The sequence below is a fragment of the Cydia amplana genome, chromosome 2, assembly GCF_948474715.1.
Source record: "Cydia amplana chromosome 2, ilCydAmpl1.1, whole genome shotgun sequence".
In the NCBI taxonomy this organism is placed as follows: Eukaryota; Metazoa; Arthropoda; class Insecta; order Lepidoptera; family Tortricidae; genus Cydia; species Cydia amplana.
In genome coordinates this window covers 19434892-19441204 of record NC_086070.1, presented here as the reverse complement: position 1 = coordinate 19441204, position 6313 = coordinate 19434892, and the positions used below count along the sequence as shown (strand labels likewise).

At 35.6% G+C, this 6313-nt stretch overlaps 1 long non-coding RNA gene across 1 annotated transcript in view; it reads left to right on the top strand.

The window, feature by feature from the left end:
- The first annotated feature begins 3187 nt into the window (after nucleotides 1-3187).
- The window catches only part of LOC134659888 (uncharacterized), a 130352-nt gene continuing 127226 nt past the window's right edge, over nucleotides 3188-6313 (top strand). Inside the window, exon 1 of the long non-coding RNA XR_010097834.1 lies at nucleotides 3188-3396. This is a non-coding gene — a long non-coding RNA (uncharacterized LOC134659888). The remainder of the gene's footprint in view (nucleotides 3397-6313) is intronic.

Below are 6313 nucleotides of genomic sequence, written 5' to 3'. Positions count from 1 at the left end.
ATACCTGCTGTAAGTACCATTATTGGTAAAATATCGTATTGTATAATAAATTTTGCGACTTTATATATATTCAGTGACCAAAGCATCATATTATAAGCAAACATCTTCTATTCTTTAACTACCCGGGAAGCGAGTTGACAGACGCTGTAGCATTGTGCGAGTGCAGCGTTTACTTATTATTATTGACGATGTACGACACAATATTTCATTGTATTTTTACGTATAGGAAAAAGTTTATTCATATATTAAGTCGCACAAGTAGCTGTCATGCTAGACGTTATAAACTGAAATAGATGTATACTAAAGAAAAAGTCACGAAGCCCTCCAGTGGTGAAGGCCAGATTCGAACCAGAATTTTTAGTTATCGCTAAGGAAGTATGAATAAGATGCTAGATGTGTAGACATGTGCAGGTTTATAGCCAATAATAATGTATGCTACGAGTATACAGGGTGGAAGAATTTAATAGACGCTTAAGAGCCCCTTCAGTACCAAGCACTATTTCCAATACATAATGAATACACCTAGCGTGTTCTTGGGAGTGAATAAATTAATTTGCTGAAAGAATAACGATCAATATTAGGTAAGTGCAAAGCTGCCAAAAAGCGAGCAGGTACCGATTTAAACTTTCACGTACCAGTCGGGAGTATTAGACGAGCCGCAAATAAATCGGAGCGAAACCGCAGCTACGTGTAAACGCGCCTATCTATATTGGCCCGAGCCGGTCGCTGGCGGTTTTCACGGGTTTAAACTGGATTTTTCTTTGATCGAACCTGCCTTAGGCATACATCAATTTGTAAACGTGTTTAGTTGTGTTGCAGCAGATAAATTGAAGCATCCCAAAAGTTAGAGGATCAACGAAATGAATTTAATGAAAATTTAATAATCAGAATTATTTAAGAAAATATTAGGGAGAAAATATTATTTTTGCAGAATGTAGGTATACATTTCTCGAGTAGTGCTTAAGGCTGCAATATGATACTGAATATTGGCGTAACGACCTTTTTTCGTGTAATTTATATGTTAACGCGAAAATCATAATTTCACGGCATCTGTTTTTACCATATTTTTATTAGTTAGGCAAAAGATTAAATTTCTGATAAAATCAAAATATTCGACACACTTTATCTAGAATGAATTTATTTTATGCGTATTTACTTTGGTTAAGTACTTACTTTGAAATATACAAAAAAAAGGTTATCCTGACTCTAGACTATTTAAACTAATAATTTTAAATAACTGTTTAGACAACAACGGTTTCACTCACTTGAATTTTTAATCGCTATTGCGACGAGGCGGGCGGCGCGATCAGTGCACGATTTGCAGTCGCCGCGAGCACTCCAGCCTGAGGAAGGACCCCCGAAGGGCCCGAAACATGTCGCCAATAGCGACTAAAAATTCAAGTGAGTGAAACCGTTGTCGTCTAAACAGTTTAAAATATGTCTCACGAAAGTTTAATATCGAATTTTAAATAACTGCAAAATAAAATCACTAGCACTACAATTCAGAATACATGTAGGTATTAACGGAGTCCATTCCTAACAATCTATTTACAGATATAGACCACTTGGAACTTGTTTCGTTAGTTAGCTGTAACAAATTGGTCGGTTCTAAAATCTATGGACCATGAAGCACCTGGTGATCCGGTCGTACAGCTTCAAGGTGAAATAACCAAAAACGAAAAATGAGTTTGGAATCATTAACATCGTCTTTAAAAGCAATTGATAGATATGCAAAGAAAAGTACAGCTGTGTCACTAAAACGTGTATAATATCCGAGGAAATGGTTTCGCAAAAACATATTTTCTATAAAGACGCCTCAAAAAAGGCCGACAACTGAAGCATTCGATGGAACTGGGAGAGGTGTAATCTTGACTCGTGTGATGGATGTTCCACGGTGATTGCCTTCATTTGTTTTACCGTCGACATAACGATTATGTTTTGTGTCTCGGCTACCAGTGTTCGAATACAGAAAAGAAAAGAATTATTGTACGAATATGTTTCATTACTATTATTAATAATATTTTTGGGCTAGGAAGTTGCGAAAATAAGGCCTTAACGTATTCGGATATTATTGAGGTACGATACTATGTTTTTACCTGCCCCACTTATGAACAAAAATGGGGTTGTCTATTTACTATGGGTACATAATGTACAAAAAGCTTCAAAGAAGTTTTAACTGTTATATTGAGCCAGCAATATCCCTGTTGCCCTGATTTAGAGTCGTGGCATCCCAAATTCCAATCATCATAACATATGCCGATATGAAGCCATTTTGTTTTTGTTAATTTTCCCTAAGTATTTAATTTTTGTAAGGTACAGTCAGCAGCAGAAGTTACTAAACGGGCGAGGTGTTCATAATTACCTTGACCTTATTCTCTTAACAATAAAGTCGCGCCAAGATCATTTTGAACAACTATTGCTGCTGTCCGCTTAACAACTATTGCTGCTGACTGTACCATAACAACAAATAATCAGATTATATTTAATTTAATTATTTTTAAATAAATCCCTAGAAAGTAAATTATTTAAACGTTGAATTTTTAATCCTTATGTATTTGGAAAAACTCCCACGCACCCTGCGCTATTTTACTTCTCATACAAATTTAATAACTCCAAATTGTCAAACAGAGCATCCTCGAGCAGTTCAAACATCCACGCTAGAGTCTGTGCGGAAAGAGAAGAGTCGTGAAATGTATGGGATCCAATACATTCTACGACTCTTCTCTTTCCGCACAGAGTCTATTTATTACGTTGAGCGTGAGTATAGGCGCCGAGTGAAGGTAAATATTTCCCCAGCTAATATTCAATTTAAGTAGGCTTCTTTAAAAAATCCAAAACATAAGTATGTCTTTCGGTAGAACGGACTTTCGTTATTTCAGAACGCAATAAGGTTTTGTTGCGTTCTAAAATGACGCCCTTTAAATTTTCGACATAGACACATAATGTGCTAATTACCACCATGCAGGTAAACTAAAACAAAAAAGTCAAAGTCCTTTTAATAGTCAGTCTGGACCTAATAATTATCCCTCTCAATTCCCGCAGAGTGGAAAAACCGGGAGAGCGGCAAACTGGAAACCGCTCGTTCCCTCAATGCGAGCGTTAAGAAGATATTCCCTTTTTAGGGTTCCGTAGCCAAATGGCAAAAAACGGAACCCTAATGGATTCGTCATGTCTGTCTGTCTGTCCGTCTGTCTGTCCGTCCGTATGTCATAGCCACTTTTTTCCGAAACTATAAGAACTATACTGTTGAAACTTGGTAACTAGATGTATTCTGTGAACCGCATTAAGATTTTCACACAAAAATAGAAAAAAAAAACAATAAATTTTGGGGGTTCCCCATACTTAAAACTGAAACTCAAAAAAGCTTTTTTCATCAAACCCATACGTGTGGGGTATGTATGGATAGGTCTTCAAAAATGATACAATACAAATACAATACAAATACTCTTTATTGCACACCTCAATAAAAGAAGACAATACAAATAAAACAGCCCTAGTAGCACGGTCGCATTTTTATCATTTATCACCATGCCTGTCACGTTCTAACAAGTATGTAAGTGCGAAAGTGACGGGCTTAGTGATAGTGGATAAAAATGGAACCGTGCTGAGCCCGCTGAAATACAAACAGAGGTAAACAACAGGCGGTCTTATCGCTAAAAAGCGATCTCTTCCAGACAACCTTTGATATTGAGGTTTCTAATATCATTTTTTTCTAAACTGAATAGTTTGCGCGAGAGACACTTCCACAGTGGTAAAATGTGTCCCCCCCCCCCTGTAACTTCTAAAATAAGAGAATAAAAAAAAAATAAAAAAATATATATTCTATACATTACCATGCAAACTTCCACCGAAAATTGGTTTGAACGAGATCTAGTAAGTAGTTTTTTTTTATACGTCATAAATCCCCTAAATACGGAACCCTTCATGGGCGAGTCCGACTCGCACTTGGCCGCTTTTTATATTAAGGCGAATAATAGAAGACTGTCCTTTTTGCGGACGGCGTAAACAATTCAACATTGAATCACTTATCGAGGAAAAATAAGGATATTTTAAGGCAAAATGTTTTTTTGGTGGTTTATTTCTTATAGATTTGCCGATAGCCAACGGGAGGGAATAATCATTTATACGTTATCAATGAGGAAAAATGGGTGTTTTTTTTTTGTTGTCCCCTACACTTTTTTTTCAAATTTCGAATTTTTTATGTTATTTCTACTCGGAATCACGAGCTCTTTCTATCCTAATAGGAGAAAAAAAGTGTCCCAAAATTTCCATACATTTTTCGATCTAACATTTCGCGACCGCCATACAAAGTCTATGAAAAATGGTGACGGAATGGAAATAAAAACCTTGGGACACTTTTTTTCTCCTATTAGGATAGAAAGAGCTCGTGATTCTGAGTAGAAATAACATAAAAAATCCCAAATTTGAAAAAAGTGTAGGGGATAACAAAAAAAAAACGCCCAAATACTATGGCTTTTCTATTTCTATAATATTTTATACCTATTGCACAGTAGGTAAAAATGAATGTTCTATTCTGTATGTTCTGTTCTATCTGTTCTGTTTATGTATTATACTGGATCAACCAAATCTTGTCAGTAGTAAAAGGCGGCAAATTTGAAAAATCGTGGGTTAGCAACACTGTGTTCGAATAATTCCAAAATCGCGTGTCATCTGTGTGTTATCTGTGGAATGTGGATCGTGAATGACAGCCATCATCTTATTGTTTACATTCTGAATCGTTTCTATTTCAAGAGAAATTTCTGCTGTCACCATTAAATACCAAGATTATGCATGACCTCAAGCAAAGCTAAGGTGCCTACAATGTACAATCATGCTCGTTGACGGTAAACATTACTAAGATTTGAGGTTATGATAATTCATTCGAACTGACGTATGAAGGGCGGAAAAATAAACACGTTTTGGTTCGATGTACATTGCTGCTTTTCTTAGCGCAATTCTGCTCTTTGAGTGTTACATGGTGTTACCCTACTTTAATTTGCAGTACATTGCTACTGACAAGATTTGCTTGACGCACTATAGTTTTAAATTTTAGCTTTTAATTTTGTTTGCCCCGAAAACTAGCACAGTGTCTTACAGACATTGCTTATGCTGAGCGGCATGCATCCTATTTGGTGTTCCTTTCTTTATTTAATTTTATGTTGTACCTAATGTATGTTTTTTTACGCCAAATGAATATTTTATATTTCTATTCTATTTCTATTACATATTTAAAGCTTAAAATAATTATCATAGTGTCAATCTCACAAATTCAAAATTGATATACCTAGGTATATAAGTATTGTTTTTTTATTGTTTTCGGGGGCCCTTGTGGATACACTTCGACCCATAGCTAGGTATATACGTATACCTAGGTATATACGTATTCTACCTTTTTGAACCTAGGTTGTTTGTTATGCAAATATACGTAGTGATCTCTATGTGTCGGCTAGTTTCTGCTAGATTCAATAATGAACACGTAGTCCCTGGCGCACACGACAGAAAGGGCGATTTAAGGCAAATGATGATGATGGAATTTCCTTTTGCAGAGTTGCTCCTTTTGACTCACAGATTGATTTCGGAAGGGGAGCCAATCGAATTTTTGATGCAAAATTTTGACTTCAAGGGGGATGCCCCCCGAAATTTGTAAAAAATAAAGTTTTGCTATTTGGTCAAGTTTGGTATCATTTTCGTGTAACTCAAGGATGCTAAATTCATTTCTGACATTTAATTTATATGGTTTCATATATATGTATAATTTGAAAAAAAAAAAAATTTGCTACTTTATTTTTTTCCGCAAAAGGCCAAAATTTTTCTTAAATTAATATACACCCCAGGCCAAAAGTATGGAAACATTTCCATCATCATCATTTGCCGTATTTAAGTCTGCACCAGGGACTAACGGAGCACCTTTCAATTAAGACGGTTATCACACTTATGTTGATCTCTGGACCAGCCACAGCTGTGGCGACGGTGTGATAACCACCTAAAGTCTATTAATATTAATATTTAACATTATTTAAGGAAACATTTTACCTAATTTCAATTACTTACGCTGGCTGAGCGTGGATAAGATATTTTCGTGCGCGAAAGGCTTTTAAAAACGTGAATGTGCCTATTTCCCTGTAATAATTAATGTCTTTTTGTTGTCATAACGCTAACTCTGTTTGAGATTGCGTCTTCAAAGTATAAAGTCATGAGATTTGTTGTAGTTATGTATGTACTTACACAGTGTACACGTACATATATAACAGTGCAAATAACTTTATTTTTTCAGTACACATAAAATAAGTAGGTAATGACTATTTTATGTCTC